The sequence below is a fragment of the Lepisma saccharinum genome, chromosome 2 (genome assembly GCF_977018435.1).
Source record: "Lepisma saccharinum chromosome 2, izLepSacc3.1, whole genome shotgun sequence".
Classification (NCBI taxonomy): domain Eukaryota; kingdom Metazoa; phylum Arthropoda; class Insecta; order Zygentoma; family Lepismatidae; genus Lepisma; species Lepisma saccharinum.
In genome coordinates this window covers 75,223,119-75,239,200 of record NC_139230.1, presented here as the reverse complement: position 1 = coordinate 75,239,200, position 16,082 = coordinate 75,223,119, and positions in this window count along the sequence as shown.

The following is a 16,082-nucleotide window of genomic DNA, read 5'->3' as shown; positions in this document are numbered from 1 at the left end:
CAACATTTTAACGTCTACGGCCACTAGGCCTAACTACATATAACAAAGCGTCACAGATTCAACTACAGTTTCTGCCTCGATCGATAATCTCATCACGGGAATTTAAACGTCATTTCTACAGCAAATCTTTTCTCAAAAACCACGACAGTGCAGTTATGCAACGTGCCTGTATAAATTCCAGCCACAGAAGCCACATGTGGAGATAAAGAGTGTCTGCCAAATGGCAACCGTTGCGGAGAAAGCGGTACGGGACGGATAAAGCCGCGTTTACACCGAATGTTACCTACAACTGTTATCAACATTTTGTTACCAACACGGTTAAGAACAGATATTGCCAACAAATGTTGGTTGCCATAACACTACTTTCACTTTATTTTTGTTAATAACTTTTGTTAACATTTTGGCTGCAAGATGCCGACTGTGGAGGAAGTTGATTACTCTCTGTGGCAACATGAGTCATTTTGACCCAACAGAGAAGACAGAAGATTCTGGATGAGACCTTCACTGCGGGCAGGAAGTAATTGTAACGGAAGTGTCCTTTGATCTTTACCGACTTCTAGTGGATAACATTTCTGTTTCCAACAAGGGAAATCTGTTGCTAACGTGAGATGTTGATAAGAAATTCAGAAGCGTTTTTTCGAAATATTACCAAAATTTGTTGGTGACGTGTGTGTGCAACCCCGGTGTAAACGCGGCTTTATAGCATGGATAAATCCTGGAAAGTTTCGATACAAAATTTGTTTTCCAATAGTTTTGTTATCCTGAATTGGTATTGAACTACAGCTAGGATCGTAGCAGTTAGTTAATATACTATTTTGTTCATCATTTGAAACTTTTCAGGTACTACAAATCGACATTAACAGTCGAAATAGACGATTACGTTACATTTACATGTAAATGTAATGTAATTGTTTGAGCAATGTTAATTTGTTCGAGCAATAAAATGTAAATAAGAATTTAAGAACTAAGAATATGATTTACATTTATTGATTATAAAGTACATTGATTGAGTTGGTGTTTTAAAGTCTCTTTTATGCACAGTAAAGCTAATCGGGACTCGAACTACAGTTTAAAGTGGTATCTGAACAACTATGTGCCTCCACCGGGTATCGAACCCGTCGAACATTTACTGCAGCTGCGCTACCAGCAGATGCCACCCGAAAACAACGACGCGACGGGAGACGTGCACGTTGTCATGTCGGTTCGAAAAGTTGCATTTGTTATTGAATGTTTTTCCAAGTGACAAATGTCGCTTCTCGCTTCGGTCGGGAAGCTCCGCAAGACTCGTACGGGATTCGAACACAGGATCCCTAGTCGTAGAACACGGAACCAAGTATTTATACTTCTCAAAGTTAACTGCTTGATCGCAATCCTTAACTACATTCAATTTCAATGTAGTTATTTTTTTAACAGTCGTGTTTGGCAACACTGATAAGTGAAGCGAAGTTTTTACTCTCGGCCTGCAGCCACGGCGAAACCCTGGATGTCTTCTTGCAACGTTGCTACACGTATTGGACGTCTTCTGTAATCGCTCGCCCCCTGTGTCTGTTGTCACGGTATCTTACGCTTGATCTCTCCATTGCGTAAGTTTCACAATATCCATGTGTCCTGCTCCTTACTTCGGTTTGTGTGCGTGTGTGTTCAAAGTTCAAATATATAACATATGTATAACATACAAAAACTTACGCAGAGATATTCGAATTATCATATGCGTATAATGCATTTTCATATACATAAAACAACCGAGAGAACAATGAAATGTACATTTGATGATGGTCCCCAACAGAAACTTTAAGGAAGGAGAAAAACCTCGAGTTGAAGACATCGATTTCATTCCTTTTTGATAAATAATGCCTGTAAACAACATGTACTTGCCTTCTATGATATTAATGAAAATATTAATTCCACTGTAGTAAACACTACTTGCTAGATGGCAAAATAAAATATAAACTACATATATACTCTTCCCGTTTCTAAACCTGATAATTTATAGCCGTGTATTAGAATGCACTTTATAATTAATAATGCAATGAAGTAAATGGTCGCACAGTATTTAGGTTTAATGGAAGATAGAGCATTCCTTCCCTCAGTGTGGTCTTTATAAAACAATATTTACAAAGTTACAGAAGCAAATGTACTTGAAGGGACTGCGAAGCGTTAGGTAGATTTTATGCCATCAAAATATATGTGGCGACTGCTACAAAAAAAGTAAAGTTCCCCCTGTGTATGGCACCGTGTCGTGACACCATTCGAGCAAATGATATGGCTCCACACATTCTCGATCTCTGCCGTATTGAAGGAGACATGAATGATCAACACCACACTCTGATGTAATCTAGGGGTCCCGGGTTCGACACGCGGTGGAGGCACATGGTACAGTGATTCGGATCCCACTTAACTGTAGGCCCAGTCCCGATTAGCCTTACTGTGCATAAAGTGGACTTAAAATTCCAAATCAATCAATGAATCAAAAACCACGCTCTGGTGAAGCATTATAAAGGGAAGTCTCCTCAAAACGAACGTATTCAGTAGATTCGACTATATTGCAGCTGACCTTCGTGGAGGAAATGTTAGCACAGTGCGTTACGACGGTACGTGGTTTCGGTTCGAATCCCGGTCTGCTCATGGGCGTTTTTTTGACGGTGAATTTCATCATATTATTACTCGTCCACGTCGTTTGGATTAGCCAAAAATGAAAAAAGCGACGCTAAAAATAATCTAATAAAATGTATTCATTTTTTACCTTCCGGCCTCCATGAAGAAGTGGCTACGAAGCTAAAGCCCTACTTTTGAATCCTGGGTAAGGAATGAATATGTCATCGTGTTCGTTCTGATTCCACCATTAATGCGCATTAACGATTAACCTACGACGTAGAAATACGCTTAAAATAAACGTAAATATACGTTACTTTCTTCTGTTGCTTCATTAATGTAGATCATTTCTCTATCCTAGGGAAAACATGTTAGTTTAGCAACGTAAAGAATATTCACTTTCGGGGCAATCCAAGGCATTGAGAGGCAGTGGTGAAGCAAGGGGTGCGAGAAATGCGCAACCGCACGGGGCCTCGCGCCTAAAGGTGTCTCGAGTCGCATTAGCTTCATACGGAAAATGTTATAAATAGAAGTGGGGGAAGAAAACATGTGGGCAATAATATTAAACTATTCTGTATTCATCTGGTTTTAAATTCTAGTTAAACGTTATAATTTGAATGAATACGTCAAATCAGGGGCATAACATACAGGCAGGCAGGAATAAGTAAAAAATGATCGTCGTTTTTCTCACGTGAAACAGTTAGCAACAATTCACGATAACTTGCTTAGACATTTGTTCCCATTTATTCTTTCATTAATAAAAAGCCCGTTGTCTTGTATTCTCTTCTTTCTCTTTATCTTTCACTCCCGATTATATATATGTTAACAACAAACGCCTCCAACTGCCACGAAGCAAGTGTGAGGCATTTAAATGCTCGCGTTGTTTTATTGCTTCCTAGAACAGGCCCGTACCCAGGATATTTTTGAGGAGGTTGGAGACAGATCCGAAAATGTGGAACAAAAGGGAAGATCAGAATTGCTGTTGGATTTGTTGAGTTAGGTTATTTTACGTTGATTCTCTGACACTTTGGCTTATCGCGATGATGAGGATGAGTAACGATATGATGAAATTTATCAAGGAACACTCACAAAGAACATCCAAGGCCAACCCTGGATTCGAACCCGGAACCCACGGCTTCGTAGCGCGCTGCGCTAACCACTCCGTCAAGGTGGTCGACCCTGGTCGGCGCAATTCTGTTGGGAGTACTGGATGTGACCACCAATGTTTCGGTAGTATTATTGTACGAGCTAGTGCTAGCTCGTAGATACATTGCTAAGTATACACCCAACGGTTAAAGCAATATGTCCATCTCCTTTGAATTTTCATTCAGTCTGTTTTCCACAGTGTCATGATAATGGGTTGAAATAGAAACGCAGATGTCAACATAAGCTTCACATCAAAAGAATCAATGACCCCTTAGAAGAACACAAGATGTAGGGTAAAGAGAGAATGAAAATGGTGGTGAATAATTTGCCTACTATTATCTTTCCTAGCTATAGAATTGTAGAGTTGCAATGTTATGGTCCAAAGTATCGGGAAAAAATCAACTCACCGATAAGCCCTCTGCCCCCTATCCGACAATCAGCATTCAGCAACACTATCGCTTACAGACTAATGTTGGTGCTTATTGTTTGCATTCAATTCTCAGAAGTTGAATAGTACTGTGTTCCGCAAACTAAAAATGTTTTCATTATTTTAGAAACGTTCTTGTACCAGCACCATTGAACAGCCATGATAATTCTATGGTTAGAAAATAATACATATATTAATTAAATTATACGTATTAGCAATCATTATTAAAATGAAGAACATGTCAAAATGTGAGTTACCCCCCCAAAAAATAAACATTTTCGAAACACGACTTAAGTTTGAAAGATATTGGGACAGGGATTAGAAGAAATGGACTGTCGCGACTAAATTGGAATGCCTTGTAAACACGCATCAATGATTATAAAACAAAAAATACATGGACAGTTTACTTTCCCTTGGTAGATAAGGTTTAGCATAGTGCTCTCGCAAAGGTGGAAAAAAAGGGGGAAGCGGCTGCTCGCCCCCACTTCCCCTTAATTTCCGCCACTGGATGCGGGCCTCGCCTTCTAATCTCGTCCAGGGCTTCGCATATTGCTACGCAACTGAGAGAGGATTACTAAATTCAAAATTCCACCTTTCGAAGCGTCATACATGGATTGTGCACTTATTAATATACTTATTGTTAGTTGATTTAGCTCATTTGACGTCGCATTTCTACCACTTCTGGCTAATTGCGAGGATGCAAATGAATGCCAGAAATGAATGAAGGGACAATCACAGATTTAAGGGTCTTAGCAATAGCAAACAAATTTCGCGACGTGTGACCGTCGCATTACATTACCTTCTCCCCTCTCTCTTGCCATTACTGTGTGCCGTGTTCCTTCAAATTCTGACATGTTTTTGTATGAAGTTCAGATGCTATGCAAGAATAAAGATTGGAATTGAAAGCGTTTTGGAGGAAAACTGAAGTAAATTTTGCATTTAATTCTAACGATGTTAATACAAATAAATAAACTATGTAAACATGTGTAGAATTAGTGACTTAGTTCAGATCGACAAGTTACTGTTCCTAGCCTCACCGATGGCGAAGTGGTAGCGTCGTCGCCTTGTAATCAAGGGGTCCCGGGTTCGATACCCGGTGGAGGTACAAGTGGTTCGAATCCCACTTTAAACTGTAGGTCCAGTCCCGATTAGCCTTACTGTGCATACAGTGGACTTAAAACACCAAATCAATCAATCAATCAAGTTACTGTTCCTGGATATTAAGGTAAAGAGATAATGGGTTGTTGCAAGTCTACTTTGTGAACAGATCGACTAATCGGGACTGAATGGGATCCGAAACAATATGTGCCTCCACCGGACATCGAATCCAGGAGCCCTTAATCAAGGTCCGTAGAATCATTCTTCCTCCCCGTCTGAGAAGGTCCCGTCATAACTGGGCTTTTCTAACAATCCCTGCGGTCGAGAATTCTGTGACGTCATCGCGAAAGCACTTGCCTTCCTTCGCCAGTCTTTTCACATGGAAGCGCATTGGAGGCACGAATGTTTTGAATTAGTATACAGACCTATATGTATGCAATTGTTGTTGGAATTTTTGTATGCAACGTCGTATTTAGAGGGTGGGTTCTGGGGTCAAGCTCCCCCGGAAAACTTGCGAAGTAGCTACTTAAATTTAAAAAGCAAAATACTTGATTACAGTATGACCAGTGAGCCGGAACGCTCCGGAACTCTGTTGAAGGAACTCAGTTCCTGCTGCGACATAATACACGAAAGTCCATTCTTTGTTACACCTTGTAAACAATAGGTAAGGAGGAAGGAGAAAGATCTTGAACTAAATTTTACTCTTGTCGGTGGTGGGTCCGAAAATTTAGAAAAAAAAATACATTTCGGTAATAATAATAATTATATATTATTATTATCGCAAGTTAGCCAAAAATTGCCCAAAAAGCGAAGTAAAATAAAGCATTTCAATCAATATCAATAAATCAATAAAAATAACAATCTCGGGTCTCGTAGCAGTCAGACGCCCTACCGACTTAATCACCACAGCTCCCTGCCTCTATTCACAAATCATCCATAATTATTACATAATAATAATTATTATTCCTATTTTATGAAAGTCAACCCTTTACGCACTCTGCCATAGATCCGTCTATTCTTTGTCTTTTAACATAGTGTTATTAGCAGATATTGTAATACCAAGATATTTTTGTGTGATACATATTATACTATTATATGTGATACAATTGACCAACGTTCATGAACCCTTCCCGGAATATATTTCTAGATAAATGTCTGCGTCCATTTCATACCCCAGAAATAAAATAAAAGATATAATGAGTTAAATATTTTGTTGTAACTATTGGAAAATATTGACACCTCGTCGTTGTTTGAAATGAATTTGTCAAGGCAGAGGAGAAGCTTCCTTCCGAGGTGACGCCAGAAGTTTACGACCCCCACCCCTCGCGGAAAAGGGGCTGTTATGGACAGACCTCTTCAAGCGGGGTAGGAGAAAGTCTTCACGGACCTTGCCCTTAATAAAAACCTTGATTAGAAAGTGACATCGTTCTTAGTCCACCATTTATATATGTATAGAAAGATTTCAACACTGGGAAATATACAATATTACAGGATTGTAAAAAAACAATTATAAAATCACTGTAAAATTTAAGAACGATAAGTAGTTACGAGGATTTCCGAATAATTCGTTCCGAGTAATGTTTTGGTCCTATAAACTTAGAAGAATCAGGTCATTGACTTGAGGTTTTATTTCAAATCTACTTTATGTACAAATAGGTTAGTCATAGTGGACACCTACAGTTTAAAGTTGAATCATAACACTATATGCCTCCATCGAACACAGAACCCCTTGCTTACAAAAGGACATGTGAAAAATGCTAACGTTGGGATAACCGTTAAAATAAAATAAATGATATTTGCATGATGGTGGATTAAATGTGTTGCTTTAGCTGACTTTCGCAGTTATAACTATCGAAAATTATATATTTGTAGTTAGGTTCGCCTAAAATATATTGGTTGTTGGTTGATTTGGTGTTTTATGTTCACTTTATGCACAGTAAGGCTACCTAAAATATATTGGTAAAATGTTTTACATTTTCACACAAATGTCAAGTTAATGTACTTGAAGGTTATATATAGTGTAAGTATGAGACATCACAGAGGGTGGAGGGATGGTTGTTGAAAGACTGCTGAATTCGCCGCATTATTCATACAAGGGGAGAGGGAAACTCTGCGTTCAAAACGTAAATATTCTCACCTAAAACGCTAGTAGCAACAAAGGAAGAGGGGAGAATTGTTTTCATCTCTTTGTCCTCAATATGTAGCATGCATGTACTATAGGGGGGATCGAAAAAAGTAAATTTTTTATGATGCTTTTGGGGTAGAGCGGAAAAGTTGCCTCTATACATAAGTAACTTCTGTTCAAAATTTCACCACCCTAGGATAATGTCTTCTGTTCTGGCAAGGGACGTGAAATTTCAAAACTTTAGTAAAATCGGCAATTTTTTTTTTATTTTTGAAATTTTTTTCAAATTTCACAGCACTTTGCGGTAGTGTGCAAAAGTTGCACCTATGTATGGTTAATTACAGTGCAAAATTTGGCGCCCCACGGACAATATGTTCTGTTCTGGCAAGGAGCCTGAAATTACCCAAAAATCGACAAATACACTGTTTTTTTCATTATTTAACTAACATTTATTAAACATAAACCAGAATTGTCATACACTCGAATACTATTAGATATAAGAATTAAGAAATAAGTATTCAAAATTAAAAGTACGAAAATGTGTGTTTTGTAGGTAATAATAATGTAAAATATGTGTCTTTAGGTTTTGTACTGTCTCTTGCACCTAAATTCAGGCATGGCCTTTCTCGATTTCAGAGTGAGAGTTCGGACATTGACAATGATCATTTAACAGGTCTTTACTTCGATGGCCGACGTGACAAAACATTGTCAACAGAAAAGGAGGATGATAAATACTACCAAAGAACAATTGTAGAGGAACACTATTCCTTGGTGAAACAACCAGGATCTAGCTACGTTGGTCATGTTACACCAGCTTCAGGATCAAGTCTGGCCATTGCTGAAAGTATTTACGACTATATCACAGCAGAACTGCCCGGAGGTTTAAACCATATTCTTGTTCTAGGGTGTGATGGAACGGTCGTAAATACTGGAGTTCACAATGGGGTACTGCGTCGTCTTGAACTGAAGATCGGAATAGCTGTGCAATGGGCTGTTTGTCAACTACATTTCAACGAATTGCCTCTCCGCCACTTGTTCGAGTCCCTCGATGGTCCCACCTCCGGACCCAATTCCTACACTGGTTGCATTGGAAAATCTTTGAAGGCGTGTGAGCTGCTTCCAGTGGTAACATTTGAGCCAGTTAACTGCACCTTGCCATCAGATGATATATCCACTTTGAGTAAGGACCAGAAGTATCTGAGGGATATTGCTCTCGCCGTTAGCTCAGGCATGTGTCCTCCAGGTCTTGCTAAGCGCGATCCAGGTCCCCTAAACATGTCCCGCTGGTTGACAACAGCCAACAGGATATTAAGACTGTATGTTTCCACCACGGAACCATCAGACAACTTACGTACCATAGTAAAGTTCGTTATCAGGGTGTATGTGCCATCTTGGTTCCGCATCAAAATCCATCATTCAATTAAGGATGGAGCTCGGCATCTTTACCATTTCATTCAGTCATCTAGATACTTGGATCAAGTTAACCGCAACGTCATCGACCCAGTGATTTCTCGGAATGCTTACTTCGCATCTCGAGAAAACATTCTGCTCGCGATGCTGACTGATAAGAGAACACATATCAGAGTCCTTGGCATTCGAAGAGTCATAAAAGCACGAGACACGTTGGGATTAGAAAGTTCGATATTCCAAAAATAAACTTCGAAGCAAACGACTATATCGAACTAATTGACTGGTCGTCCAGCGAAGTAACTCCATCACCAATACTCGATGATGTGACTACAGAAGATTTGAAAAGTATGCTGAAAGAACCAATACCAATTGACTGGACTTTTACAAAGTTCCCATGCCACACACAAGCTGTGGAGAGAACAGTAAAATTGGTTACGGAGGCCTCAAAGAAAGTGTGTGGTCATAAAAAGCGGGATGGATTTATTCGCTGCACTCTGAAATCGAGAAAGGCCATGCCTGAATTTAGATGCAAGAGACAGTACAAAACCTAAAGACACATATTTTACATTATTATTACCTACAAAACACACATTTTCGTACTTTTAATTTTGAATACTTATTTCTTAATTCTTATATCTAATAGTATGCGAGTGTATGACAATTCTGGTTTATGTTTAATAAATGTTAGTTAAATGAAAAAACAGTGTATTTGTCGATTTTTGGGTAATTTCAGGCCCCTTGCCAGAACAGAACATATTGTCCGTGGGGCGCCAAATTTTGCACTGTAATTAACCATACATAGGTGCAACTTTTGCACACTACCGCAAAGTGCTGTGAAATTTGAAAAAAATTTCAAAAATAAAAAAAAAATTGCCGATTTTACTAAATTTTTGAAATTTCACGTCCCTTGCCAGAACAGAAGACATTATCCTAGGGTGGTGAAATTTTGAACAGAAGTTACTTATGTATAGAGGCAACTTTTCCGCTCTACCGCAAAAGCATTATAAAAAATTTGCTTTTTTCGATACCCCCTAATGTACTAGTACATGAGAAGCAGCAACTTGAACTTTTCTAAAGGATAAATGAAAAATCTGCTGCTACCAAGGGCTCTGTGTACTGGGTTCTACTCGTAACGGTGTTTTCACATGTTGACTCTCATGCTAGTCATTCATGACAGTCTGTGCTCTTAGTAGGTCATTCCTAATCAGTGACATGAATAGATATTGATATTTTTTAACATTAAAATTCAAGAAACTATTTTCTAATGAATAATTTCTTCCTTTGTAGTTTATATTAGGTGCAGTTATGTAATAATTATAATAATTGCAAAATTATCATCATTGAAAAAAAGAGAACCAATTACACGAGTTTTACACACATTTTATCATTCTCTAAACCTCAAAATAATATGTTAATATTGAATCAATGCTTTTTCTTGTTCACATCACATTACCATCACCTCCAAATTAGCCGCGATTGAAGGGTGTGTGAAGCCCTACACATCGTTTTATCTAGTCTGATAGATAGTATGGTCATTGTTAAGAGGTAAAAGAAAGGTAAAGTGCTTAGCACTACGCCATGAAGGCGTATAGGGGGTGTGGGGGTAACACCCCACTGTTAAGAGACTAAACAAAATGCATGACTACATTTAGAATATAATCGTTATATTTGCACCTTCAAGAGTGTTTATAACACGCTCCGAAACGTTTGTCGGAATCATTGCAATGGGTGTGATTTCGCGTACATAATTGTGGGGGACGTTGTTGGCTGAATATCATCCAATGGAAACAGCCGCTGAGGCTCTAATGGTGATCGAACGCCGGACCAAATCATTATATGTGATATCGTTACCACTACGTCATTGGGGACAATTACGATAGCAGACAACATTTACACCATTTCGCCATCTTTATTTGCAGTTGAAGTTAATTTTACAGCGAACTTGAAGCATATTAGGAGTACTCTATTCCCAACTAATTGCCCCCATGCACACGCCACTGTTGCTTGTGTATATAAGTGTTCACTCACTTACAAGCGAAACCGAAACTCGAGCTCTCAGCGAGACAACTCCCGACTGTTTGGCGCCTGAAATAGACGTTCGTTGGAACATGCATTTCTACAGTCGTGGCCTTTGTCCCACTGCTTTGGTTGCCATGAAGTATTTTGACAGGTTTCCGTCGTTCGCTGCAGGATACATGCAAGGCTTAACAGAAGAATGTTAATGATATGCATATGATATAAAATGGTGATTATGATTCGGAAATTAATACATGATTTCTCTTCTGCGGAGTGCAAGAATTTTCTCTTCCGATAAAATTAACAACACCGAAATAGTAAAAAAATTATTAACCAGAAATCAACCTCTTGATATATTACCAAAGCAATTACCAATCTTTGTTTTTTAATACTGCCGATACTGTGCGTAAATGCAGTCTGTACCCTGCCCCCAAAATGATATGTTTATTGTCTCTTTATATATATATATATATATATATATATATATATGGTTCTAATTAATTACTTATTTGCCACATACGACAGATGAAATCGACATAGGAATTCGAAGCCGAATTTATTGTGCTAAGAAAATGAGTCGACCGACGTTTAACAATCATTACGTACTTTAACTTTTCCAGGCAGTCATAACCGAGATATATAAAACATCGTCTCGATTATAATTCTGTTGGTTAAAGTTGGATAATTTTTCGTAAGTAACGAAAACGCTTTGTTTCTTTTCCGAATAGAACCTTTCAATAAACAAATTGATAGAATGATCGAGTTCGTGTTTAAGTCCACTTTACTTACAGATTAGTTAATCGGGACTAGACCTACAGTTTAAACTGGAATCCGAACCGTTTTCTGACTAAACGTTTTATCGAACCCCCCGGGACCCCTTGATTACAAGGCGACGACGTTACCACTACGCCAAAAGGGAGTACCAGTAACCTATATATATATATATATATATATATATATATATATGTTATGAGTACAAAGAAGAGTAACAGTGTAAAATTTATTTTCTTTGCTCTATTAGACACCCGATATTAACACACTTTCAAACAACATCTTGTACATATGAAGCAAATTAAAAGTGATATGTGAGGGCATAGGAGTGAGCACGGGGGTTGCCAGTGGTGCATGAACACCTCCAAATGCGTCCACAAAAAATTAAGAATGTAGAATCAACCATTATAATAATAATGAAAACTATGTCTCCCCTGCTGTCTCGAAATTTTAATGGTCAGATCTTTCTAAAGTTAAAGCCAGAAGAGTGAGACGACTTGCAGCCAAAGCTATCCTCTTCTCTAAATTTAAGCTGCTCTTGCCTATCGTCTTCTCTACTCTGCTTCATAAATAATAAAAGTGTCGCGAGGCTAACGCTCTCTTTATTCTCGTCAGTTAATTTTTGAACACCCTGTGCACTTTTACTTTTCCTTTTCTGACAGCGTGTAGCATATCTTGGAAGAAAAACATTCTTCTATGCAACTCAAATTTCGTAAATTCTTCTTCGCTCATTCTCGCGCAAGATTTATGGTACAACTTTTTACAAAAACTACATTCTATTGTCCCCTCATAACAAAGTTATTTGCAGCAGCATTCAAGTATTTTATTCCAGCCTATTTCGGCTGTTTCGTCCTGAGAAGGAGAGATCGACGTTCGAACCATGTTTGTACCACTGACCTACTTATCGCTAGCTCGCTAATCCCTTAATCCCTTATAGCTGCAACGGAAAAGTCTGCTCCCCCGATCAAACAGTACGGTTTTTTTTCCACTTTCTTATGTGAAACACAAATATTTTACACACAAATAATCCTATCAACTTATTATTAACAAGATTTCTTAAGACCCCTTGATTACAAGGCGACGACGCTACCACTGAACCATCGGGGAGACGGTATTGTGCCAGAATATTTTAAATAGCAGGTATTAATTGTATTTTTGACTGTAAACACGAGAATCTAATAAAAATGTTCCTACATTTTCATCACGTTTCAATGAAGTCAAAAATACAATGTTCAAACTTTCTTGTAATACTTTTCTAGATATCCAAGTTACAAGATGTTGTAATTTCTCAATGATAACTTTGTTGCAACATTAATATATTTCTGTCATTGTAGTCATCATTTCTCAGATAGGGTGTAGTAAACGTTCATGCAACTTCCAACTCTTTAAAATTATGCACTTTTTGCGTGAGGCCCGCCATCATAAATTAGGAGGGAGGAAAATAAACGGATGACACGCTCACTCAACAAGAGGCCTTGCATCAGTGGTGCTTTCAAATCTGGACCGAATAACAATTACAAGAGTCAGAACGAGTTTACGCCATAGATTGAGCTGATGCACTCGTATCCGGACTGAGATTTTCTGTGTCTTCTACAGATGACTGCAGCCATAGCAGCTTCGTCGACGGTCAATATTTTCCAAATAATTGCCCTAAATCAAGAAATGTTCCAAAATATTGGGACATTAAGAGTGATATAATATGTGGCTCCTTACAACTACATCCATGCAAACCTGTAATGCACTTTACTTTACCCTTGCATGTTTCACATTCATATTATTTATTAGTATTTTTTGTATTAAGAACTCTACACCTTTCCAACGACATTAAAATTAAAAGTCTTAAAATACCACTATAAAATAGAGATTGTTCATTGTATGCTAGTAGGTTTGTGGCACTACGTCGCTATGTATTAGTAGCGACATGTTTTTTGCTGCCATTGGTTGAAAATGTTCCGTGTGTACGTCGATCCAAACTGTCTCTTTCAAGGTTAGTTGGTAAAACTACACACAATAATAAAACTAGACCGTATATAATGGAGACAGTTAGCTTCTTGTGCTTTTGTATTTGAGTCAGTATGTTCTGCCAAGACGACACCGTCTACTTTTTATAAGTAATTAATTGAAAGCATTTCTTGTGACTAAGAAATGTCTCCCTATGTTGCTAATATCGGACTCTTGAGATAACAGTGCAGAATAATGGTGTGTTCGTCTCTACCTCACTTTGGTGAAGCCACTTGTTTTATTGCGACATGTTATGAGAGTTTTTTAGTCGACATTCCAAAAAATGTAACACAGCATCAGATTAGGGTTGTGCTGTCACGGACACTTCTGGGTAGTAATGATTCCCTTGAAAGTTAATAGTGTTGCTACAACAAAGAAGTGTCCGTGACTGTACGATATGATTATTTACCATAATATACTTCTCCCAACTCGGCCTCGAGAACGTTGGTTCTTTTCTCTTTCTTAATCGTGGTTGCGTATTGCAAGGGTGACGTGTTTGTGATATGGAGGTAGCAAGGTGGTAAAAAGGGTTATTTTTTATCCTGAAGACGTATGATATTTAAACTTCTTGACTGTATGCTTGCTTTTGGTGCAGGTGGAACTCGTTTGTTTGAGTTGGTGTTTTAAGTCCGCTATATGCACAGTAAGGCTAATCGGGACTGGACCTACAGTTTAAAGTGGAATCCAAACCACGAAGTGCCTCCACCAGGTATCGAACCTGGGACCCCTTGATTACAAGGCGACGAAGGAACCACTACGCCATTTTTTTAAAGGAATACCCCTAACCAGAAGTATCCCCCTTTTTTCATTATAATCTCAAGATTTTCATTTCTCGGTTATTCTCAATTTTCAGTTTTTCTCATTTGGACAAACACAAATACCCGTGCCTTACTTCCGGGACTTGAACCCGGAACCCCTGGCGTCGTAGCGCGCTGTGCTAACCACTCCACCAAGGAGGTCGACAGGGCCATCGGGGAGGCCTTAGGTGGAACTCGTACCCCTCCTACTTGACTGCGAGAAGAACTACCGAAGTAAGAAAGGACCGGGCGTCCGGTAAAAAAGGCGCGAAAACGAAATGCTTGTGCTAGGACGCAAAGAAACACCAGCAAACTTCATGGGTGACGTGGAAGTAGAGGTCAGGTAATCAACAGTTACTGTGAATGGGTGGTTGCAAGGAATGAGATTTATAAAACATTTTCTTGTCCGCTCCATTCGCGAAACAAACATTTCTGTACGCTTCAAATCAAGTTTATACGTCAATCATTCATTATTAAAATTATACTCCATTTCAGGGGATCCCAAACTTTGTAGTTTCAATTTTTTTCCGCGGCGCCCAAGTCAGAATGTAGGCATAGGCCTATCTAAAACTTGCAACGCTAAGTTAGTGTTGTTAGGTTGCTTGCCTTAAGTTAAAAATTAAGCACATATTTCAAATTCAGAAACATTGTTTACGTAAAAAGGACTAAATAAGCAAATGTATGAAACAATCATATCTAAAACCATCTGTAGACTAACAAGTAAGTGGCATTTCAGTGAAAATATCACACCCCGGGGCGCCGCGGAGCACACTTTGGGAACCACTGCTCTATTCAATTTTGAATCAGTTTGCGACGAAAGGTTTAATTAAAATGTCGATTAAGACTCACACCATTATATACTTGGATACTTTTACTGTACTGGACTTCTGGTAAATTAACACTTAATTCATTTTACAAAGAAATTAAATAAGTTACTTTTCCTTTGCTCCTTTTGTTCAAATGTACAGTCTACATGGAACAGCTATCTGAAGCACCACCCTCCGCCCCCAATCTAATAACTCCAACAGAAGAAGTAAATTTTTTGTGGACTATAGTCTCCAAATTCTGTTCTCACCCAGAGAGATAAAATCGTAACAATTCTATTGCGAGTGACCCTTCACAACGATGAGGAAAGTGAGATCCTAGTTCCAGCGAATAATTTGTTAAGGCCGCTTCAGTAGATTAAAGTGCACGCTGAGTGTGCACAGAAAATAGAGTTTCAAATACAACGAGTGGCTTCGTAAATGATCTACGGAGACTATATTTGTATAAGCATTCTCTTCCTTTCCTGAGGAGAATTCAATAAAACAATGGCTTGGTGTAGCTTTCAGAGAGAAGCTGCACATGACACGCTTCACTTGCAAACCAGCATTCAGAAATAAATGCAACCTTTCGTATCAAAGCGACAGGACAAGCTGCACGTGTCGCTCTGATTAGGCAGTTTTCTCAATAGCGTGCATCCTGTCACCTCGTGCTCTTGTTAGCTCATGCGAGGTGAATGTTTGAATTTAAACTAACTGTGCTAGTGTCGCTTCCTGCTTGCAGCTTTTGTGTGAATTCTCCGTGTCGCTTGTCGTCTCACTTGTCGTCTGTCGTTTGCAGCTTTTATGCTTTGTAAGGGAGATTACACACGAACCAACACGTGTCCCTTGGAAGCGAACCAGCAGTAATGAATTGAACCTTTCTAACAGAAGCGACA